This window comes from Anser brachyrhynchus (assembly GCF_964034855.1).
Source record: "Anser brachyrhynchus genome assembly, chromosome: 2".
Taxonomy (NCBI): Eukaryota; Metazoa; Chordata; class Aves; order Anseriformes; family Anatidae; genus Anser; species Anser brachyrhynchus.
This window is the reverse complement of record NC_137695.1, coordinates 25,960,938-25,985,781: the sequence shown is the minus strand read 5'-3', so window position 1 is coordinate 25,985,781 and position 24,844 is coordinate 25,960,938. Positions and strand designations below refer to the sequence as shown.

General features: G+C 41.9%; 1 protein-coding gene across 5 annotated transcripts in view; it reads left to right on the top strand.

Moving 5' to 3' along the window:
- Positions 1 to 6,320: 6,320 nt before the first annotated feature.
- CALCR (calcitonin receptor) overlaps positions 6,321 to 24,844 on the top strand; it is a 183,380-nt gene continuing 164,856 nt past the window's right edge. For 2 of the 5 annotated variants that reach the window (XM_080577826.1, XM_080577825.1), the window contains exon 1: positions 7,231 to 7,329. The gene's annotated coding sequence lies outside the window, so the exon portion shown is untranslated. Of the gene's footprint in view, positions 6,526 to 6,786; positions 7,330 to 24,844 lie in introns of those variants that run through there. The other 3 variants (XM_080577829.1, XM_080577824.1, XM_080577827.1) reach the window with 3 other exon arrangements.

Sequence of the window (24,844 nt, the reverse complement as noted above, 5' to 3'; positions counted from 1 at the left end):
GAATTTTACAGTCAGCCATTTTCCTCAAAACTTGGGTTCTGTAATTTGTGGCTCAATCTGAGCATCTGGCCCTCAGTGGCTATGTGTAGTTTCTGTTAACAGTTTGTCTGGTGAGGTTTAAATGGACAACTGTTACTGGAAAGCCAGTGCCAAAGATGGTGCATCAATAACATAGCTGGAATAAGTGTGTACTTGGTGCTTGTGTCTATGTATGAAGAGAGATGAGAAGAGAATAGCACTGAAGATGAGAAGGTGAAAGTGTAAGTTATGTGAACCAACATGATAAGCAGACACCTTGTTTCTAGTGCTTTCCTATTACTTCCTTTTTTCAGGCTAGCATTAGTCCACAACACGTGCAATCCCTTATTTGCCTGGTCATCAGAACCTAAATTTAAGTCAGTTGAGATGCAAATACTCTCATTTACTGCCTTTATGTGCTTTGTATTTACAGATCTGCTCAGAGTTAGGCTCCACATTCCTTACAGCAAGGTTAAATATAAATGTAATTACTGGTCTTCTCATGCTAATCAAACTCTCGAGATTAACATTGGTTATAACTCTGATATTGGATGAAAGGCAGAAATTTAATCCTTATTTCACAGTTTATTTGCAGATGGAAGAGTCAAGAAAAAGCAAAGTCTATGAGGCAATACAGAGGTATCTGCTCTTAACCATCTGAACATTTGGCTCTTCAGCTCAGCTGCACTGTCTCTCATTATTGTATAAATATGTTTTTGGAATAGAAATAAAGAGCAGAAGCATGAAAATGATTTGGATTTCCATTGTAAAATGAAGTGCAAACCAAATCTAGAACCAATGCTTTGGAAATGGCTGCATCTGGTCAGTCTGTTGATTAGAGCTAAGTTCACAAACTGAGTAGCCCAGAAGATGTAAACTGTCCACCTATGTATGGTGCAGTCAGCTCCTATGTAATTTACACTTATGTTCAAACAGCCCTGAATTGTAAAGCTATCTGTAAGTGATGTAAATTTGTTCCTACTTCTCATATTAAAATGCACAGCCAGAGAAACAAGTTACCAATTTGAAATGAATTATACCAATTTCATCTTTATTTAAAAGTTCCGGAAACAAACAAACAAACAAACAAAAAACTAAAAAACCTGAGTATTTCAGTGATACGATCAATAGCATCTGTAAGGGACGGAAACATAAAATAGTTAAAACTGCTGTCTGAAGTTAAGAAAAAATCCAGATTTCTTTTGTAATGTGTCTTTGACATTGAATAATAAACCATAAAGGTAGGTGAAACATCTTCCTGTACTATACAATATTAGGAGAAACCACGTGTAAGGCACCTGCCTTCACATCGCTCAAGTATATACATGCAAATATAGCCCTAAAACTCTGGTGGATATTTTTATTGATCAAAGACAGTAGCATTTCCCGCTAAGGACTATGGTTAATGCCTCCATCTTGCAACTGTCTCTGTATATGAGTAACTCTATGTCAGCCACTCCTCCCACTGCTGCAAGAGAACTTTCTTGGAGCACACGAGGAGATGCAGTTGTCTGGAGGGGCAGGACTTCACTTTAGACATGTCAAACTGAGTGACAAACTAATGACGATAATGCGAATGATTAAGACTACACTTACTGTCAAGAGCTTGGGTTTAGTCAGGTATGTGCCCATTACAGTTATATTTTCCAGGTGATGTGATTTTTTAAAATACCATGCTGGTCAGACTTAACAGACATAATAAAAATTTCTGTCTATTAATAACAGCAGGCAGCAAAATAAAGATTTGAGGTAAAATTCACCTGTATTCATAGTACCAATATGAGCTTAAGCACTGCTTTACTTTTACTTAAAACGTAAGTAAATAAAGCCTAAATGATACTTATCCCTACAAAGATATGTTTTTTTTTTCTGTATAAAAGTACATAGATGAGTCTTGAGTATTAATAGATAGATCCTGACATTCTCTGCAATTCCAAATAATGAGGTTTCTCATATTAAAAACACATTAGTGAATCAACTAATGTAAAGGTTATGTTGATGGGACCTTGCAAATATGCTTGATTTATGAAATATGCCTGCCAGTGCTTTGCAGAAATATGGCAGGGCTCTTGAAATAGTTTCCAGAGAAGGCTTGTATAATCTTTAATGATTTATATACTTACTGTACATACACTAGGGAAGACATTTCTAGCAGCTGTTGGTGCAGTTTATTCTCCTGAAAAGCTCTTCTTTTTGATGCCTGGCTGAGATTCTCCCCAGGTTCATGTACACCTAGTCACTGGCTTAGGGAAGCCCAGAGCAGCAGCTTCTGAGCGAAGCTGGAGAACACCTGCTGAGTCCGAGGGAATCGGATGCTAAGGCTTTGGAAACCTTCCCATTGCCCATCATCCTGTTTGCTTTCCCTTTCCTTCCCCTGTACAGAGCAAGCAAAGCACACTGTGTTGCGGCCACCAACATTTATAATTACTAAGTACTCTGTTAATGAAAGCACATACAGCTGTCTCTTAAATTAAAAGTCTCCTCTATATAGAAAACTGAATACAGTATGAATAATCGTAACTGAAATTTCTACATTAGGAAGTCTACTCATTTTTTTCCTTGTTGAAATGTGAATACAACTAATGTTCCTGCATTTTTCATTCCCCTCTTCTTTTTTTTTTTTTAATTCTGTTTCCTAATTATTGATTGAAGAAATTATATAATAATAATAATAATAATAATAATAATATCTTTCTCTGTTAGAGGCACATGGCTCTTTTTTTCCTTATTCCAAAATATTTTGGAGATCCTCTAAGAATGTCCTGAGATCTGAACTGAATAATCAATACTTGGATAAATTAAGTAACAAATATTAAAACTAGAAATTTAAGCAAGGTGAGTGCAATTACCCATGTTCTATTGTATGTTAAGAAACTAATTGAAATAAACTTATTGTGATAGAAGAAAATTTGAGATGTTTGATGTTGAATAAACATGTACGTCTTGCTTTTCAGATTTTTAAAAAGAAAGCTAACAAAGTTAGACTTAATCCACTAATTTTAAAAAGGGCTGTCTTCAAACAAACAAACAAAACAATAACACTTCCTGGATGACTTGATGGCTTCTGGGATTAGCAATAAAACTCACAGAAAATTCCCATCACTGAGCTGTTTGTGACCCAGATAAGGTGTCCTCCTGACACTTCACCAAGTCGTTTCCCAATCACACCATTTCTTCTCTCAGAATATTTCTAAAAATCATTTTTTGTGTCCATACCATTGTAGGAATTGTCCACATGTGTTCTTGTTCATTTCACACATCTCTTCTGGTCTTTTTAACATGAATTAACTCTATCACATATCCAATAAATAAATAAATAAATAAATAAAGCCATTCCTGCATTCCTGAAGTCTTCTTTCTCCATAATTATTAACTTATTTGGGAGAATTAGAGCTTCACATTGGAGGAGGTTTCAAAGAGACTAGAAATAAGTGTCTATACTGTAGTATAATCAGAATTAATGCTTACACAAGGACGGTGGTTCTTACGTTTCATGAGAATACACCTGGGTCAAAATGACAGTGTCAGACACTCTAAGTATTTTGTCCTGTGGGAAGTTGCTTCACCTACTACAGAATTTCAAATGCAGGTTAGTGATGATTAGTATTGTCTATATTTGCTGAGAGAAGGAAAATAGGGGGAAACGTATTTTTAAGACGTCTTGCATTATGTGGCAGTACATTTCATGCCATGCTCACCCCGTAGAACTCAGACACAAAGTGGTGCAGTGCATCCCAGCCTGATTCCTGAATAACTTGCACCTTGTGCCTCAGCTGGAACATCTCTGTTCTGCTCCTCTGGTTTTACACACCCACATTCACCAACTGTACATACATATCTTCCTATAACAACTTGCCTAACTTACATTTGCCTTTTATGGCACGGCACCCCTAATAATGTTCCCCTAATAACCCTAGTCTAAGTCATTCCTATGCCTTCCGGCCACTTGAGCATTTCTATACTTCTCTTGGTATCACCTTTCATGTTTGGAGCAGACCTCTTCAACTGGCAGTAGCTCCAGAAAGCTGTTTATTTGTCGTTCTTCAAATCCCTAATTCTGAATTGACCTCTTTTTTTTTTTTTTTTTTTTTTTTTTCCTGAAAATTAGAAAGTATCTGGTCGGGGTTGCACAGCCTGAATGGCAGCTATACTGACTCCATGAATTTCATGCTCACAGAGCTGACATTTATAGGCAGGCAGGGTTAGGAAGCCTGCACTGCTGCTGATAGTGCTGTAACTATTCTCAGAGTTTTCAATCAAGTCATTTCTAGGAGTACAGAGTCGTAATTACACGATCATATGCAGAAGACTTAATATTCTCAAGAAGGCTTAACGGGCTGATCTAACTTGTGCTGAAGCTAATGGCAAATTCCTATTCTCTTCTTTCCAAACTAGATTAGGCCAAATTTACTAACGCTTTTGTTTAAATGTAGTCTTTCACTCTTTCCATTTTGTCATCCAAATTAAGTGTGTAGTGCTTACTGAAATGCATTGTTTATTATCTACTTATCAAAGGGTACAGCATGCCTACATGGTCATCTAGAGACAGCTCAGTGCTCACTTTTCCTATGCTTCAAACAAACCAGGTGTGAAGACACTGTGCTCCAGGCAGTCCCTATGTGGTGTGCCATGCCACTTAGGAAAGATACACAAACCGTGAGGAGAAAATGTTCATCTCCAAATAGTTTGCAATGCAGGCAGCCACAAAAGCTTGTGGGAATGTCTCTGTACAACTTGTGAAAAGCTTATAAATCCAGCTGGGAACTTGGATTTTCATTTCAAATTCTGCACCTGAGAAACAAAATTAGGACGGTGTATATTTCACAAGTGGCATCCTTACTTGTAGTACAATTAACTGTAGACAAAATACATTAAAAAAAAAAAAGGTGCTGCAAACAGATGTAACAATATTCACCTTCTCTGAGCTGAAATACAGAAATGCACAACTTCCCAGACTACATGGAAAAATATATATATTTTTGATAACAGAATGAAATTACCAAAGTCTTAGAACCAAGTTTTGACTTTCATAACTGTTCCTGTATGAAGAAACTCCATCACCTCACAACATCAAACAGTAGCTCAGCCACCTCTTTTATACCAAAGCCAGTGTTGTAATGACTCCTGAGCACAAACAGAAATAAAAACATCAAGGCACCATTAATAGTAATTTTCCAGTGGTTATTTATGGGCCTGATCAGCACTGCACATGCATGCCAAATAGTAACTATTCATGCCTGCAGTCCCATGGGCACAATGGAATTGCTTAGAGCAGAACAAGAAGTGTTGCTTCTGTGTGCAAGGTAATGGTTAACAAAATGGGAGTTTGTCTAAAAAAAACCCCAACCCTAAAACAAAACAAAAAAACCCCAACACCTTAGAGAAGCTATTTCCAGATTATGGGATGACAGATTTATACTTCAGCAGATGAACACTGCTCAGTAAGAAAACAGAGCAACATAAAATCTGTTTTGAAATAAGTATAAAAACAGTCGCTGAGAATGTGACTTTTCCAATCATAGAACAAACGCTATTAGCCAGACAACACATAAAAAACTGAAACAGAGGGACTATGGCAGAAACCGCTGGAAAAGAGCCCATCACCTGCCTTCATGTTCAGCTGCTTTCTGTATCTTTTAAAGCAATCTGCACCTAATTGGTGACCCACCCTCTCAGCCTCCTCTAAAAACTCGGGAAAAGAAAATATTCCAAGCTATCATATATACATATATAAAAGCTACTTTTCCTCATTGAATTTGTTGTTAGTGAAAGGAAGAAGGATTCTCCTCCTCTGGCTGCTGGTTTTGCTTCTCAGCTCTTCTTCCACCTCCTGCACTGGAACCGTCCCGCCTGAGCTCCCCTAAGCGCACCCGGGGTGTGAGAGGGACGTGGCCGCTGCTGGCAAACAGTGGTGCTGTTTGGGGGATCTAGACCTGATGGAGCTAATGAAAATCTCCCCTAGCTTCATTGTCCCTGCCAGAGAAAGCTGTGAACAGTGAAGTAATCATGGCATTATGAGAGCTCATAAAAGCAGCTCTCACTGACTCTCCTTGCTGTCTTCACAAGGGAAAGGGTGAACCCCCCAGTGAAAGTTTAAACCTGAAAGGGATGACGATTTAGATCAGTATTCGTTGAGCATCCCATCTTTTATTAGTTTTCCCTGTCCCTCACCCGGGGACATACCCCGAGGAGGACAGATTTCCTTGATGGCAGCATCCAGAGCTACCCTTTAAAAGAACTTCTGAGAGCACTTCAATCGGAGCTAACTTTCCATGCAGCAGAAAGCTAGGCGACGACTTAAGGGCCGGTATCAAAGTCCCTTTCCTTCGGGAAAGCCTTCCAGCCGGGCGGTGGCACCTTCTCAGCCGGTTCGGTTTGCCTCCTGACTCCACCTGCCGGGAGGACGCCCTGCTACCTGCTGCCGGGGCTCGGCGGTGACCCCACAGCCATCCTCGCCCCCCATCACCGTGACTCCGGGACGTTTGAGCACCGGGGAGCTCGGGGCAGGTACAGCGGGGGACTCCTGCCCTGCCCTGCCCTCCCCTCACACGATGCTCTCTCGCCAAGCGGGCTGGGGTGGGTTTGGTGGTTTTATATTTTTGGCTCGCTTTCCTCCGGAGCAGCGTGGGGAGGCTGCGGGCGGCCGGGCAAGGGTCTTTTCCCCGACCTCTCCTTTGGTTTAAAAGGCTTACATAACTTTTGGAGCCGAAACGAGCATTTAGATGACTTTGCCGGCCGGTGAACGCCGCGTCCCCCCGGCTCAGGGGACGAGAGGCAGACACCCCCCCCCCCGCCTCAGACCCCAGCCCTCAGCCTGAGGGGCGCGGGGCTCCCTCAGGGCGGGCACACAACGCTTGGGGGTAGGGGGGAAGCCGCAGGGCTCCGGGCCGCCCCCACCTCCCCCCCGGGGCCCGGCCGCCATCTCACGCCCCCCTCCGCCTCTGCCCCGGCCTCGCCTCAGCGCCCCCGCCGGGGGGAGGTGGCGCGGGGGAGGCGCTGCCGCCGCCGCCACCGGGCGCTCTCCGGCCGCCCCGCTCCGCTCCGCCGCCGGGCCCCGGGGAAGGGGTGGGAGCGGTGCGAGGGGGTGTGGGCACGGCGCGGGCGAGAGGAGGCAGATGCTTGCCGAGGGACGGCCCCTCCGGAGGGGCTCGGCCCTGGGCAGCGCCTCCCGGGCGGCGGCTGGAGCGCTGCGGGGTGTCGGGGAGCCGGACGGCGCCATGCGCCCCTCCGAGGAGTGAGGGACCGAGGTGACCGGAGAAGGGACCGAGGTGACCGGAGGAGAAGGACCGAGGTGACGGGAGCGCTGCCACCGTAAGTCCCGGCAACTTCGCCGCGGGGAAGACCGGCAGCGGGGCGGGAGAGGGGATGGGGAGCCGAGCCCGGGCGGCGTGCGGCTGGGAGAAGGGAAAAATAAAAGGAAGAAAATAATAATTTAAAAAAAAAAAAAAAAGACGGGGTGTTGGAGGAGGTCGGAGCGGTGGTTGCCGGCAGGGAGCGGCGCTGCTGGGGCTGGGGGCAGCGGAGCGGCCCCGGGGGTCGGGGTCTGCCCCCGGTCTGCCGCCGGGGCTGCCGCTGTCACCGGGCGCTAGCGGTGTGCCAGCGGCGTTCGTCGGGCTGAGGGCTGCCGCTGGTGGCGGTGGATTGATGGATGAGGCTATTAGTTCGTGTCCAAGGACAATATAAACGCCTGCCAGGTTTGTCTGTAAATTGCTTGTATTGATTTCATTCTTGCGGGCTTTTTGACGAGGTGAAGGTGGTCGACGATTTGTAAAGGAAAGCAAAAAACTTCTGGTTTATTCTAGTTGCGGAATGTTATTTGTAGCTGAAATGATGAACGGAAGAAAAAATCATTCATAAAAAGAGCAAATAGATGTGTACCCTCAGATCTCTTAAAGGCAGCGTTGTCAGTATCTATCAGATGCCTCCCTGCCACGCTTCTGTGTACATTGGCTGCCACTGAACTTAGGGGTAACACAGTATTCCTCGCAGGACGGTGTGCTTCCCCGCTGGAACAGAGTTACGTAGTCTGACTAAAGGACTTTAGAATGAATTGAGGAAGTCATCGCATTAATACCCGCGTTGTCATTCCGTAGGCACTGAATCAAGTAAAGCTCTTCCTCCTGCTTCTCTCCCCCTGGGTGCCGGTAGGATGGTGTTCGGGTGCAGAACCCTCCTGTCTGGCCGCCCCAGGGCTGCCCAGGGTGACATCCTTTGTTACCAGCAACCCAAACTGCAGGTGGTGTCAGGCCAAAGGGGGATTCAAAGTCGCTGCTCAGAATCCTAAGCATAACTGTGAACTAGGCAAATTAATGCTAGTATTTCCTTTGAAAAAAATCAGACATTTGACAGACTTTACAAGTCGGTAACCTTTGCTAAGTTACCTCTGTGGTGCTTACTGTAGTTGTCATACAGTGGCTGACACAAAATTATTCTGGAAGTGCTAAAACGTTGTGTTTCAGTACCTACCTGAAAGTGTTAAAGTGTGCTAACTTTGTAAATCTTGAGTAAACTGTGGCCCTGTTAAGACCAATGGCAAAATCCCAGTTGAAAAGAGTGGGTTTCACCATAGCTCTTGATTTTCATTTATAGTGAGCACCAGCCAACTTTGGTTAGAAATTCAAGTGGCAGTGTTTAAATTTGGATAGTGATAGTACTTCTAGCTCTCTGTAGCAGTGCTTTAAAATCCTGAGTGATAGCCACACCAGGCCTTAATGATTTTAAAAATAATATATATATAATAAAATATAAAATATAATAAACTGTTTTGTGTTTTCAAGAGGAACAGTCAGTTCACACTTGTCTTATAGTCAGATTTTCATGAATAGTTTCATCAGAAAGGATCATAAGCAAGTTAGATTGCAGTTTGCATATATACCGCATTTCAGCAGAGGTATTCATGCAGTATATGTTGCTTATGGCAAAGACATTCACAAATAAACTGCTGAATAATTGACTTACTACAGAAACATCAAACAATAAAGTTATATGTTAGGGTTTTGTTCTCTACAGCTCACAAGCTTGAAGGGGAGATGAAGAAACAGAAGCATCTTTTCTAAAAACCTTGTTGAAATATTACTGCATAATCCTGTAAGAAGCTAAACGGGCACTTGCGTATATGCAAGTCCTGACATATAACACTGGCACGACCAAAATAACTGCCAATAATTTCCATTAATCTTGTATAAGCAAAAATGGAAGAAGAAAAAGCATACAATAGCTTAGGGTTCCTGAAAAGTCTATACAGAAGAAGGGCTGTTCTGTAGTTATTTTAAAAATGATGCATACAGATACAGTTTTTGGAAAAAATGAGTAACTAATTGAGCTACGCTTGCCTGGAAGTTGTTATAGCAAGTACCATGAGTTTCAGTTCTGCAAATGCCTACCAGTTCTATATGTTAGTAAGCTGGTAAGCTCATTTTTGTCTTATTTCTGATAATTGGTGTTCAGGTCCTAGCTATTGCCACTGAAGTCAATGTTGAAGCTTGTGTTAATGCTAGCATAGGTCACACATGGGCCTTCTGGGGTGATCCTGTTATGTGCCGAGTACTTTCAATTCCCATTGCTTGTGTCAGAGTGGCATCTAGGCAGGTCGCTGCCCAGAACTACAAGCACAGAGTAAAATTCACTCCCTTGAAAAATTTGCACGGTAAACAGTAGAGACTGAGGCATCTTGCCGAAGGCCATGCAGTAGGCCAGCGGATGACCTATGTCTGAGCATGAGTGCTTGGTACTTAACAAGGGTACACTGAGCTCTTTTTAACAGGATTGAGCGTTAATTGATCCTTACATAAAGGTACCCAAAAGTGGATGACCAGTGCCTTAAGGTCCTATGTTATTTCCCTCTGATCTTGTTTACTTCAGTATTAACCTCAATGTTTACTAGCAATAGCCTGCCAAAGAACAGCACATAATTACATATTGTTTGTTCTGTGCTGTTTTTTGGTCATATACACCCACTTTCCATTTGACTTTACTTTTAGTCACTTCCCGACTTAGGAGGGAGTGGGTCTGGCTGCTGGTAGCCTCTGTATGCAAGCACCATCCCAGGCGTGACTCGTGCCCCAACAGCCCAGTCTCGAGAGGCAAAGCACTGGTGGCAAAGCACTGGGTGGCTGATGTGGCTGTGTCATTGCGCTGCTTCAGGTGGGATCTCGGCATGGTGCCATGCTGTAGATGTGGAGTTTTGTATGGGAAACGCTTGCTGCAATACAGGTGCTGTAAGGAGTAGTTCTGGTGCAGAGAAAGCCTCGATGTAAATTTCCATAAGGGGTAGTTCTCATTCTTCTGAAGTAGGTGAAGCAGCTGTGAAAGACCACATGGCTAAATAGCACTGTTAATTAAAAAAAAAAAATGCTTGAAGGTCAATAGCACGTGTTTTGTGCTGAAGCTTTTTGTTAATGTTTTTTAACAGTTATGGCTACAGGAATGCCTTTTGATGGTGGGATTTGGCAGGTGGAAAGAATGGAGAGCCTGTGTACAAGACAATGTTTGCAACTGTCCTTCGTGTTGGATAAAATTTGAGCTGGATTTACCTATGAGCTGGAAAGACACGCTGGATTGCTCACATGTAGCACTAGCTGATACAATATGCCGATAGCAGTGAGATTGGCCATATCTCAGTTCATCAGCAGCACTGGGCTTGGTGTTCATCCAGCAGTTACACCTAGGAAATCCATGCCTTATGCCAAAGGCTGTATTTATGGTCGTGTTTCAGCTGGACACCTTTCCAATTACAGCAATATCCGTGGATGAGGGACAAGTCTTACTTCAGTTGATCTGCTGAGCAAACTGATGCCATGCTGCTGCCTCACCAGTGAGCCCATGAGCCATTCAGTTGGCTCCCTGCATTGGAGGTGATTCTTGGTCAAGGATATGGGTCCCCAGGGTGGGGAGGACTTGGGGTTACTGATTCCCCTCTGGTAGAGAGCTCCATTGGTCTGCCTGTGCTGACTTGTATGGGTATACACAGAGACTTACCATTAAATCAAGGAAGAACAAGAAGTTTTGGTATTCAGCCACAAGGCAAAAGTGGAGTGATTTGACATAGGTGATAGGAAATAGCGCTGTAGATATAAAACAGCTGAGAGCAATGCAGCCTTGGATTTTTTTTGTGGTTCCCCAAATGTCTTCTGGCTTAGCATCATGTTCTAGAGAGGCAAACTAACAATGGCTTTTAGCAAATTGCAGACTGAAGTGATGTAGTCCTGAAAGGCAGTTTCCTGAGAGGTGGATCAGCTTAAGCTGTGCACCACAGACCTGAGGAATCTACAGGGAGGAGCTCTCTTGGGTCAAGGAAATGGAGTGATGGTGCAGTACTGGTGTTCTTACCTCTACGTGCAGTACAAAAACAAACAACAACAACAAAAAAAAACCCTGAAAAATAAAATTCATGCAAATGCATCTTATCCACTGTACCTTGAAATGATTGTAGTGCACCTGTTTTATCACAGTAGTCCTGTGTCATTCAGTAAAGGTAGTAGTGAATGGCATCTACTTTAGAATAAGCTTTTGGACCTTGGCTTTTCCATCATTTATTTCAGTTATGCTGGATAAAAGACTCGGCACAGATGTGGCAGAATTGACTGCTTATACTACGCTTCTGGTAGTCTTTTGAGAAATATACCTGTATTTCAGTTTCACGTGTCACAGTTTCGTGTAACACTGTTTAGCAAATAATTTTCTGCTTGGTCATATTCAACAACTTATAAAGGAACTGTGTCACTCTGTCCAAGGCTTTTGATGAATGTTACTTACTGTTACTAAAAGTTAGATGAATAATACATTTGATAAATTTTGCAGCATTTTTGAATCCATTGTTTAACTATATTTTATTTATAGTAGCTCTAGCAGCATGTACTTTAAAGGGGTATAAAGATACGACGTATGCTTGTTGGTGGCTTTGACACACTAACTTTAGTTTGTGATGTCTTTATTAGCTTGGACAAAAGCACAGGTTAGAAAATTGCTGATATTTAAAAATGTGTGTTTGAAATGCCTTTTTCTTCCTGGATTGCTACTAAGTGCTGAACTACCCCTCTGCAATTGGAAAAGCAGATTTTTATTCTGTTGTTTTGTCCTAGAAATTGGACACTTCTGTAGGCAATGCCAAGTGAGTTCACAGACATATTTGGAGGTTGCTCGAGACAAGATGAATTGTGTCTTGTCTTCAGAGGTGTCGTCTCACAACTAAGTTGACAATAAAAAAGCCTTCTCTTTTAAATAATCTGAAGTGCTTCTGAAAGTGCAGCGTTGCTATTAGAAAGGTGTCAGTGCTCCCCGGTTAAGATTGTGCTGAGATCTACTTGTAAAAGAAAAAGAAACTGAACTTCTATTCTACTTTTTTTATTAGTGACTGGATTGAGACTCCCCATTTGGCACAGTATTCTTCAAAGGTCAACTGAATTTTCAGTACGTGTGTTTTTATGGAGAAATATTTACTTAGTTTTCAGTGCTCACATAACAAAAATTGCTGTAATCCGTGGCGCTGCTTAAGGCTTGATGGAAGAATGAGAAAGGTAATCAAAGACTGAATAAATTCGTAGGGTGAATTAGCCACCTCTGTTTCTCCCAGGCATGCTCCAGAGTGAGACAGCTCCTGTGACTGTAGCATTTCAGCTCTGGTGTGTGCAGATGGGTGACTCCATTTCTGGTAGTTTTGATTTCTCTCCGGCCGGTATCGGTAACGGGTGTTAACTGCTTAGACAAATCGCCCATAACTCTGCAGTTGTATTCTGTTGCTATTGTTTGTATCAGGATCCTCCCTGCAGGATGTGTGTACCGCAGCAGTTTCACGTAGCAAAGTGAGCTGTCTTGATTTAAGTGATCTGTGAAGAAGAAATGTGACCCCCAAAAGTGATGTTTCCATTTAACTTTACCTCTCTTATGAAGCAGTAGTAAATAGGTGATGTTCTACATAAGCTATATGCTTTTGTGCAGAGCTATCACCGTGTGACTTGTACCAGCTTGCTTTCTTGATCTTTTTCTTCATTCATGTGTCTGTTGGCTTCCTTATGTGTGGCTGAGTAAGTGCTTCTTCCCTGGGCTCTTCTCATACATTGTTCTCCCTTTTCATCATTGAAACATGATGGGGTAATTTGCTGTATATCAGCTAGCAAGCAGATGGTAGGCATCTTTGGACGACTGAATGCAGTTCCTCACAGAGGAGGAACAAATGATGTCCCTAAAGTTACAGCTCTTTATGTGTTAAGGGCTGTCATCTCTCATCCATTGGAGCATGGTGAACAAAGGATGCTCGATGCTCTTCAGGTTGTCATGACAGTCCTTCTTCAAACTGTATACAAGGCCCGAAACACCCTGCGAGCGTGCATATTTCTGACTCTTAAACAAGATGTATGCAATCTCGTCCAACCATAAATATTCAAGGGCAGGGGAGAGGATGCTTTGACCTTCACAGCTTTGCCCAATTGCTTAGAGAAACTTTTTCTTTACTTTGGTAGTGAGAAAGGTATCCATGACGGCTGACTTTCCTCATGCACCTAAAACCTGGATCTCTGCAGGTAATAACACCTGGTGACACTAACCAGTCCAGCTCCTAATGAAATCCTCATTTTCTTTTGTCTTCAAGTCTGGACTCTCCAAACAATATGAAGGTATGAGTGAACGAGAAAGTTCTCTGCTGTTATCCTCAGCTGTGCTGCAGGCGTTTAAACACTGAACAGTGGATGGTATGGGATGCAGAAAGAAGCAAGTGAAGTAGATTAGACAGAAAAAAAAATAGAGAGGTGAAATAGTGAAAAATATAATTAGATAACAGAAAATGTAGAGCAGGAAGTGTTCTGCAGAAAAGGGAAAACATTCAAGAAAGTGATGCTTTGAATGGTATATGTATCTACTAAACTAATAGAAAGCATTGTCTTCTGTTTACTTACGTAGTAGCAGGGGAAATTAAATTTGTTTTCCAGTGCTTAATTTTACGTATGCAATGTATTGATAATGACAGATCATTGATGCTGGTTTAGTTGCTTATACAAGCATCAGAGTAAATTATTGAATCTTAAGATTTTATATGGCAACTCTTCCAGGAATTGTATTTCTGGCAAAGGAAAATGGGAAACAGGATTAGTGTGAGGCTGACTCAAAGGGTAGTTTAGTCTCACCAGTTGAGAGTATCTCCAGTTAGTCCTGTGCTTTGCATCGGGCTGTTTAAGAACATTTGTTGAGAGTAACCCATAGACAACTGATCACGCGCTTCTGGCTGTGCTGAGTTGTGATGCTTGCAGTCTAGGAAATCCTTTAAGCCCTGGTCTTGAGAAAGGCTCAGTGATGGGGAACAAATGGGTGCAAGCAGATTTCCTTTGGTGTTCTGAGGGCCACTTCCCTTACTACAGGCTGCTCAATGGCTTGACTCATTTGAGCCCTTGAGTTGTTCGTGTTACAATACAATATTTTCCTCTGTTTGAATGATGCCAAGTACATTTTGGGTTGAAGCAGCATCAAGTAATAAATAATAATCATTGTTACCATATGTTCACACAGATAATGCAGCCCCCGTGTTTTCTACTCTGCAGTTTATTTGTTGTTTCTATCATCTGATGGTATTTGATGGTATGTGCTTCCTAAAGACTAGAGTAATCTCGGCACTGAAAAGAAAACATGTATATTTGGGTTTATCAGTATTTAAATTCTTGCTAACTTTTTTGGCAGTCAGATCTGCAGTGTTTTGTTTGCAATGTGTTCACCCAGTGAAATGCCTAATGTAATCAGAAGTCGTCACTGAAAAACCTGTAGGTTGTCACTGCATAACTGTCTTTCACCTTGCTGTGCCTCACATAACTGTATTCTCTTTCACCTAGCATCCGTGATAACTCACTATGAGATCTATATCCAAACTAAAAACCCAAGATGTGCCCGCTTGTCATTTCTGTAGCTGTTTGAGTTATCTGCACAGCGATAGAACTGACACAAATCTTTGCATTTTAGACCAGTGCTGTGGCCTATCCAAGCAGGCAGCTCAGCACCACACGGCCACTTGCTCGCTCTCCCCAGGTGTGATGGGGGTGGGAATCAGGAAGGTAAAAGTGTGAGAACTGATGGGTTGAGATACTGACAATTTTTACCAGGTAAAGTGGAAGCCGTGTGCCCAAGCAAAGCAAAGCAAGGAATCTGTTCACTCCTCCCCACCAGCAGACAGGTGTCAGCCACGCAAGGAGAGTCCTTGGCTCTGGTTGAGCACTGCCAGCAACAACTACACATCCGTGTGTTAGCAGCATCATTGTCATCCTACGTCCCAAACACAGCATCATACAAGCCTGTATGCAGAAAATTAACTCTGTTCCAGCCAAAACCATGACAACTTGTCCATGGTGAAATATAAAGCATTATTTCCCCTTTATGAAGAAAAGAAGTAGGGTGTAATGGCCTGCGCAGTGTGAGAAATTAGTATGATTAAGCCAGCAGGAGGTATGTATGTACTATGCACAGAAAGGATCCTGTAGAACCCCAGCTGTTAACTAAAGGTAACTTCATACTGTCGCAGAATATTGGGACTGTGTTTTATTAGTATGAACGCCTGTCATTTCTCTACTTAAATAACTGTCAACATGTGGTCATTATCTTATTTATTATAAGGCAGGTCATCAAATATGTTACAGCCATGCCACATGCTACATCAGAGAATACCATTGATAAGAGACTTCCTAAAGTGATGAATTGTGGTATCGCTCTCATATGTAATTCCACATTGAGAAATCAGATGGGTGTAATCATTAAAGGCAGTTAGTTATGCCAATTACTGTAGTGTGGCATTTTATGAAATATATTCAAAACTTTTTTTTTGTTAAAAATGATCTTTTCTTTTTCAATGAAAAAGGAAACTAATGAATTTTATGAAATGCAAATTTTTGCTTCTCACTGTAAAATATTTTTGTGGATGATGGGAATTTCAATGATCTCTCTATAGGTATTTATAGCAAAATACTTTTTTAAATCGAAGGAAACAAATGCACCACAATGTAATAAGCAACTTGCACTTTGGGATGGGCATAGTTTAGATGGACAAAGATGAAACAGCTTGAAAGAGATGCTGGGAGAGAAAACAGTCCTATTTGCAGGGTGTACTTACAAAAAAAGAAAAGTCAGCTGTCTTCGGAGATACCTCTGACCTAGTGTGCACTCCTTGCACTGTGTGACTATAGAAAGGCAGACTCTGGGCAGCACTGCATTTCCTATAGAAGCACAGTCCACCTGGGCAGTCCATATGCACGTGGTCATGCATATCTATGTATGTACGTATACACATATGCATATATAATTATCCATATGCAGTGTATAAAATAATTTGTACAGATTCACACTTTTTGTCAGAAGCCTCTGGTTTCATCTACTTAGTGTTTTGTTGAGCTTTCATCTTTTGGGCTAAGAAATTTCACCAATCTGTTGGATTTATGTGGAGAATTTTAGCCAGATAATTATCATAATCTCTGAAAACCTCATCTAGCACAGGACTTGTTGTTTTGCTTTTGTCTACAACTTCTGGGTGCTCCATTTCTCTGAGAAGTTCTTGTGCTGCCATGTGGTGGGAAATGGACTTGCCAGTAGAAGGTTTCTGAGTCAGGATTGATCCTTGTGCCATTTGTCTAAGAACACCCACGCTTGTGCAGCCCAGATCTTCACAGAGCTTTGGTATGCAGTCAGATTTCTGAGGCAGTGTTAAGGCAGTCTACGCTGCCTAATTGAGGGCAGAAAGAACGAGATCAGCGCACAAAAGATGAGCAGAAAGTGGAATGTAGGGAAGTTTGAGGAGTGTGGGGAAAATGGGAATGATTTCAGAGGTGGTAGAAGGATGCTGAAATAGGGATTGGGTGTTAGTACCGAGAGCCAGAGTGGTTTGGGACAGGAAACATTTGAGAAGGACAAGCTTCTTTGACAAGAAGTTAGATGATGAGAGACAAACTGATACGTGAAAAACACTGACATTCCCAGGAGGTGGCATTTAGGGGCCAGTAAGGATAGGTTCTGGCAGAACACCAGGACAATAGGAAGAAGATGTATTGGAAGAGACAGAATTCCCTCTCCACCTCCCTTTCTTGCTTCTCTCTTCCCCTCCCCACTAAATATACTAGAGTCACGAAGCCAGGAAAGTGAAATAGTTTAGAATGGGACAAACTGAAGGCCAGGGAAAGAAAGAGTCCCTCCATATAGTCTGCCACATGGAGTGGCAGAAACCTTGTAAGGAACAAGGTCTGCTTGGAAATGGTACTAAAAGAATGGAGAATGGAATTAATTGAGAGGAGCAGCTAATGTCTGGGAGAAGACAGGAGTAGAAGAAAAGAAAGTTCATAATGGAACAGATCAAGGTGAGGGAGGCAATACTTGTCACAACGCCCTGGTTGTGCACAACCTTACTGAGTCTTACCAGCCTTATGCTATCAGGAGATATCCGTGAAGATTTCTGGTTATGTTTTATTTTCCTTCTGGACTTCGACATGTACAGGATGTCAACCTGCCACTGCTGCAATTCAACCCTGCTGATATAGATCTTTGCGGTGGGCTTTAGAGTTTTTAGTGCCTTTCATGAAACATTTTCACCATGCATAATTAAAACACTGATGTACTGGTCTTAAGACGATTATATTTATTCCGTATATGTTTCTTATGCCCAGCTTTAGAGGGTTGGGTGCAGACATGGGAGCTATCTGAAAACCTAGCTAATTTGAGCAGTCCTAGTTTATCACATTGAGCGTGTGATCAAAACTCACTGGCTAAGTCCTGCTGTCTTTCTGGGAATAATTTAAACCAAATTCATGGACTGAATCTGGAGAAAAATTTATGTTCCTTTTACAAAGAAAGACAAGAAGTGTACATCTTCTGAATGTCCAGAATGCTTCTTTTAATGCATGGGCTTAGTTGGTGGAACTTTTTTTTTTTCTGAACTTCAGTCAAAGGAGGAGAAAAGTCCTTTGTTTCCCATATTCTTTTGTACAGACAGCTGAGAACATTTATAAATGTCTATAAGGGCAAACTTACTGAAGCAAATGGAAGAAGTGTGGATGGACAGTTGGAATAATTTGAAATATCCTGTTTCAGAGAGAGGAGATCTGCATTCAGAGAAGAAATTGTAGGAAAGTTGAGGATCTACTGAGTCCTTTGATGTAAGCGAATCAGCCAGCTGGAACAGATTGTTAAAAAGACTGTTTCTGCAGAGGAAAATGAGATGCTGGAAACTTCTAATAGGATGAGGCAAAAAAAGAAAATGTGTGTGTTAATGGAGGACACTCAAATGTCCTATAATATCACTAGAATGGCTAGAGCATAGGAGATCCAGAGCAGATGAGAGGGCACCTCAGTAATGGTGATTGTTGACCTCCCACATTTTATCATCTACATGCAATCACTCGTATGCAGTCTCAGAGAAACATCAAACACATTTGAAGAGAAACATACTATAGGGGCACAAACCGAGTAGATTGCCAGCAAACATGGGAGTGTTGTGCAAGGAAAAATGAAAAAAAGGGTTTTTGAGAAGATGTATGCAAAGAAAACTGAGGAGAGCAAAGCCTTCAATGCGTGCAGCTGAAAAATATCTTCGGGGAAAGCAGTCATCGGCAATGCTCCTGTTTTTCTTGTTTGTTTGTTTTTGGTTTTTGTTTTTAAAAAAAAAAGGAGGAAAGGAGGCTAATAATGGTGAGACATGCAACCTTTTAAATAAAATCAAAAGAAATAGTCATACAAATTACCATCAATAGTGCGGTACAGTTTTGGGGACTGACAACAGAAAAAAGTTGAACCCATGATACAAAACAAAACTATCAGGATACAGAATATTCTATGTAGATAAAAGTATATGAATAAGGACCTAGGTATCTCCCAAGTAGATGCTCCTGCAGAATTAATTTTTTGATATGAAGCTTAGCTATTAGTTAAATCTGATTTAAAAACAAACAAACAAACAAACAAAAACAAATAAACAAAAGCCCATCCAAAACATTAAGGGAAGTGAACTGGAAAAAATGTTCCCTGGCAGGCCTGCCTAATACTAAGTATCCATGTGGTTGAAGGCAGAGGAGGTCAACTGCTTGCTGCAGAATCTACCTACAAGGCAGCACCAGAAGTGCGTGCTGCAACCTGATAACTGTTATCTCTACTTTGAGCCTCTTGGTAATAAAGACATTAATTAGAAAAATAAGGAAGACATGGGAAAGGGTGTACTTGATGATGACAATAGAGAAGAAAAATGATAGGGTATTCCATGTATGCATACTTATTAAAGATCTTTAAGGCAGTGAATCAGGAACAAATCAACACAAGAACAATCACGCAACGATACAGGAACAAAACAACCCACTCATGCTAGATGACGTCACTTCCAAGCCTTCTCTAACAAGCATATTCATTATGCTAGATGCACGATTTGGTAGTGGAAGGTCAGATAGGACAAGGAGGGCAGCTAATTAATGCCTTCCAACACACCATCCAGAAGGCAGTATTTCAAAAATTCCTGCTGACATATCATCTGCACAAGATACATCGAAGAAGAGAGGCCTCGAAATAGCAGAATATCTTACTCTTTTGCCAGAGCAAATGGCACTAAAACTGATGGTGTTAATCACATGATGCTGGGGACATTTCTAAATCACAGTCAGATCCAAATCATTAGTGAGCAGATGGATGAGAATAGTTAAGCACTGGAACAGATTGCCCAGAGAGGCTGTGGAATTTCCATCCTTCAGTGTTTTGAAACTAGCCTGGATATGTCCCTGAATAAGCGGGTCTAACTTTCAAGTTAGGCCTGCTTTGAATAGGGGGGTTACTTGGTTATCTTCAGAGGTCCATTCCAGCCTAATTTTTTCTACAGCTCAGGGAATTACTTTGGTCTGCAAAGGAGGCATCCAAACATATCCAAAAAAAAGTGAAAGGGGAAAGGGCTGAAAGCACTTAGTCACCCCAAAAGGACTGGAACTGGCAGGTTTGCAGGGCTATCTGCTAAATAGAAACGATGGGATCTCTGTACGAACTTGAAGGGGGAACCCAATGAAGAAGGATTCCAATGGAAAAGGAAGTGTGAGGACAAGTAATTAAAAATAACAGTAACTGTCCCCAAGAAGGCTAAATTAAGGTTCCCCATACAGTTTCTAACTTCAGTTACCTATATAATCTGAAGAATCTTTAGTTGTCTGACTTTATTACAAGCATGTAGTTTGATTAGTGTAATTCCAAGAGACTCTGTATGAAATAAGGGTATTGGTAATTTACAAAGACAGGAAAATACTTTTTTTTTTGTTGTTTAAAAGATCTATTAACATCATTGAACACAGAGTTTTTGTTAAAACTTTCACCTATTCAAAGGGGGAAAGTAAAAACCATGTAGAAATGTGAAAGCCTTAGGCTTCATTTAAGCAAATAATAATTTTGGAGAGGCAAAGCTGATTTACATAAGATACTACTGAGAGCAAATTTTAAAGTGGTCTTTATAATGCTGAACAGCTAAAGCTTGTCAATCTTAAAGAAGGTGGCAGTATGACAGCCAGTCTATAAGCTTTCACATTTAATGCTAGTCCATGAAGAACTCTCATTTTCTCTGTAGAACATTAGCATTAGCCTGATACTTGAGGTACACCTCAGTTGTTCATCATCAGTGCCCTTTTAAGGCATTTTTTTAAAGAGTCGATTGCACAGACTGCAGCAGAAATGAAGTAGCGCTAGGGCATGAGTTAGCTTCCAGCCATCCTGTCAGTGTGCCCAGTGTGCCACCAGCTAGTCTTGCTGTGTCTGGAAATAATACAAGATGTGACCTATTATTTGAGTAGTTAGGATGTGGGATACTGTAAAATCGAAAAGATGTTTGTTTACCACACTTAAGACACCTCTAGCGTTACTTAGAGTTTGTCATATTTGCTGTAATGTATGCAGAACAAAGAGAGGAGGATCATGCAGGTGAAACCCTGTTTGGTACAGTGACTTCCTCAAATCCTGCTCAGTCCCAGACAATGGCTTGTTTTCATGCAGTTACATGAAAACCCTCAGTTAATGTTTGCACAGGGGATAGTAAAACTAGAAAGAGAAGGATAGTATTTTAGAAAGAGAGGGAAAATATTTCAGGAAAACCTCCACACATTCATTTGAGAGACAAATCTCGTGGGAAACTGCCTTTCCTATTTCTCCTCCTTGCTTAACTTGCATACTTATTCCTGAGCAGGAGTCTCTTCAGTTTTGATGTTTCAACAAGGCATCATCTGAAGTCCCTTGGAAGGGTCAAAGCATGAGGACAAGAAGGGGGTGAATGTGGTGGTAAGTGTTCTTAAAAGATGATAGTTCAGCTGCATCTTATCATTTTATTAAAGTGGCACTTTCCAAACAATTTTGCACTATATCCTCATGCTAAGTGAGCATAACTCTTCAAGCAAACATAACAAGAAGCACTGGCACACAGGTAGGAGGAATGCAGTACTTCTAGAAGTATTGTACAAGCTAACTTGTGCCAGGAGTCTCTTTCCCGCACTACTGGAGGTAGGTCAAATTTGAGTTTTCTGCAGCTAGGAGATACTCTTTAAATCATGGCCTGCACGCATGCTGCACATTCTCCTCTCAGAAAGAAGTTTCATGTCTCATCCATTTACACATCTTGTTTTGCCACCCTGCTTAGAGCCAATCTACTTGGCTAGTAATTGAAAAGTATATGTTTTGCATTTTTCTTCCCATAATTTCTGCCACCCTTGGGCAGAACTTTTTCAGTGACTGGGAAACAATGACTGTATAATGGGCATTTCCATAAATTAGTCATACATTCATACATTTAAATCAATGATTATATCGACTGGAGTCAGACCATCTGTCCTTTTCTGCCTGGAAGTAGAATGGTAAAATACAATAAAAATGCATGACACAAAATTAATCTCCTCAGTGTCTAATGAGGAGACTGGGCTGATCTGAGGTGCTGCCAGCACTGAAGCTGTGTGTGGTGACCTCAAAAGCTGTAATCAAGGGGAGCCTGATGCCAGCAACCCTTTCTGCATTTTTTTGGCCAGGCAGACATGTGAGATGGGCATGTGCCTCTGCCAGCTAAGCTGCTCCAAGCCCACCAGCTCTGAACCAGGTTGCTTTGGTGCTGGTTGGGTCAGAAGCCATGTTCCCAGGCCAGAACAGCACTGAACCCAAAAGACTGCATCCTGCCACTCCTTTTGCTATCGCAGGCTGGGTGCAATGCTCGGACACACGTGTTTACCTGCTCTCGAGTTCAGCACAAATGTGACTGCTCGTCCCTTTGCTGTGTTGCTGTGCTCCTCTGCTACCACTGTTGTGCTGGAGTAGTGGAAATGGCATGGTAAAAATAACAGAGTTCCCATGGAGTGGACACTTAGAACAATATCAATAGGCTCATCCCAATGTGGGTGAGAGGAAGAAACTGTATAGTGATGGATATATGCTGTTACTGCATCATTTTTTGCACCAATTAATTTTTCCAGTTACAAAAAAGAAGTATCACTATGCCTACTATGGATATCCTAGTTCTAAACTACATAAACCAAGTCTGTCACACACTGTACATCATGCTGCTATTATATTAAGGCCTGAATTCTTACATGAAAACAGTTGATTCATGTAAAGTCCTCTTTGTACTTACATATAATCATGGAGACTTTATAAACTTATGGCAGTTTTGGTATTTTGCACTTACACAGTTGCAAGGGGCATTAGGTAGAGCCCGAGTAGTTCCCTATGTACCTAACAGTTTCCTACTAAAGAACAGGGACGGAGCAATGCCAGGCCCAGGCTGGGCGACGAGTGGCTGGGGAGCAGCTCAGCAGAAAGGGACCTGGGGGTGCCGGTGACAGCAGGCGCAGCGTGAGCCAGCAGCGTGCCCTGGCAACCAGGAGGGCAAACCCCATTTTTGGTTTCCCGTGATGGCAGGGTGCAGAAGGGCTCAGAGCAGTGCCAGGGGAGGGCCAGGCTGAACGTGAGGAGAAATGTCAGTGCCATGAGGGTGGTCACGCACCGGGATGGGCTTCCTGGAGAGGCGGGTGGTGCCCTGTGCCTGTCAGTGCTCAAGGGACAGTTGGACAATGCCCTCGGTGACACGCTTCAGCTTGTGGTCAGCCCTGAAGGCTGACTCGATGGTCTCTGTGGGGCCCTTCCAACTGTGCTGTGCTGTGCTGTGCTGTGCTATTCTATTCTATTCTATTCTATTCTATTCTATTCTAATATTTGAAATAAAAAGCAAAACCAGCAATAGAAGAACAATGTAGTGGCAGAACCGCTAAGTAAGAGGGCTGAAATAATCTCACCAAAAGAAAACAAAACAAAGCAAAGCAAAACAAAACCCACGGGAAATTTAAACTCAAAGCTGAAACCATTTTAACTTTCCTTTTTGATCACAAAATATGAAGGACAGCCTAAAGCACAGTATGTTTTTTCCCTAAAGCATGATATTAATTCCATCATGTTTGCTTGTGCATCTCTGCATGTCTGCACATGTATTGCATCTTTTAATTATTTTCAGTGGGAAGCCTGGACAGTGCCTGTTAGCCCAAAGCAGAGAGGAGAATGGAAAAAAACTGGTGAGCAGATTGTTAAGAAACAACCTTGTCAGTAAGAGTACAGGCACCAGAAGGGGAAGAGTTAAGGGAAGAATATGAAGGATAAATGCTCATGAAACATGGCTATTGCTGCTCCTACTTCTACAAGAGGGGAGAAAGAAAAAAAAAAAAGTAGACTGTCAGAAAAAGAAACCCAAGAAACCCAAAGCCCAGGCTTTGGGGAAACCCTGAGCTTAAGGAGGACAGAGAGCTTTTATTTATTTATTTATTTATTTTCAGTTTTAGGGAGCTTTTCTACAAAGCAGGCTTTCTCAGTATCCTCAGACCTACTGATTTACCTTTCCAGTCTTTTACTGGAGGTGGATGCGATGTCCAGTAGGTGGCATCCTTTTAACACTGTGCTAATCTCATAATAATTTTCATCTTAAAAGCATTTTTCTGTAGAACTTAAATTGATTATCACAGAATGAGCACATGCAGAAGTTATGTTGGTATGATGACTATAAGTCAAAACTCTCTGATTTGGAACCCTAAACTGAAAAAAATCTGTGTTTGGGGATCTGAATGAGAGAGAGAGAGGGAGAGAGAGTATTTTCCCCCATTGGTTCAGAGCAATTTTCTGAGGGAGTTTATAACAAGCTGCAGCTTCACAGCACCTACTGGAACCACTTCTGTGGTTTATAATTTGAGGACTCTGGTCTAACTTAAGGACTAATTTTTGGAATGTGGTGATTAGGACATCATGTTTAAATTTGAGCAATAGATGATAGAGATTGTGACATCTTACTGTTTGCATTTAATTTACCTCTGTTACATCTTGTTCATTTTTGAAATCTGTTCATTTTTTTCTTCCTAAGAAATAATCTTGACAATGCTAGCTGGGGAAGTGGATGATGTTACAGAACCACCTCTGCATATGTGTGTCTGCATATATTTCTACACAGAAATGATGTCGATGGATAGTTTGAATGGGCACGTGGTTCAATCTGCTAGCACTTGGCACTGACATCAGTGTCAGGTACCAGCTGTCCATTCAATTAGCCAGTACCCCGACTGAAACCACACAGATAATTCACAGACTGACTGCAAGTGGAAAACAAATTTGCTCAAAGTGTTTGGGAATGTGTAGTGAATCAGAATACTGAGTAGCCAGGGGTGTCTCTGCTCTGCTTGAGAAAGCATTTATGGACATCTGTTCTTCAAGTCGAACAGTCTTCTGGTTTGCCTCCAGGTTCACCTTCCCTAGAAAAGCGAAGTGTGAGAACCCTGCTCCAGTTCAATGTGACTGGAAACAACCCTCAAAAAATCACGGCCAGTTTCTAATAATACAGGGT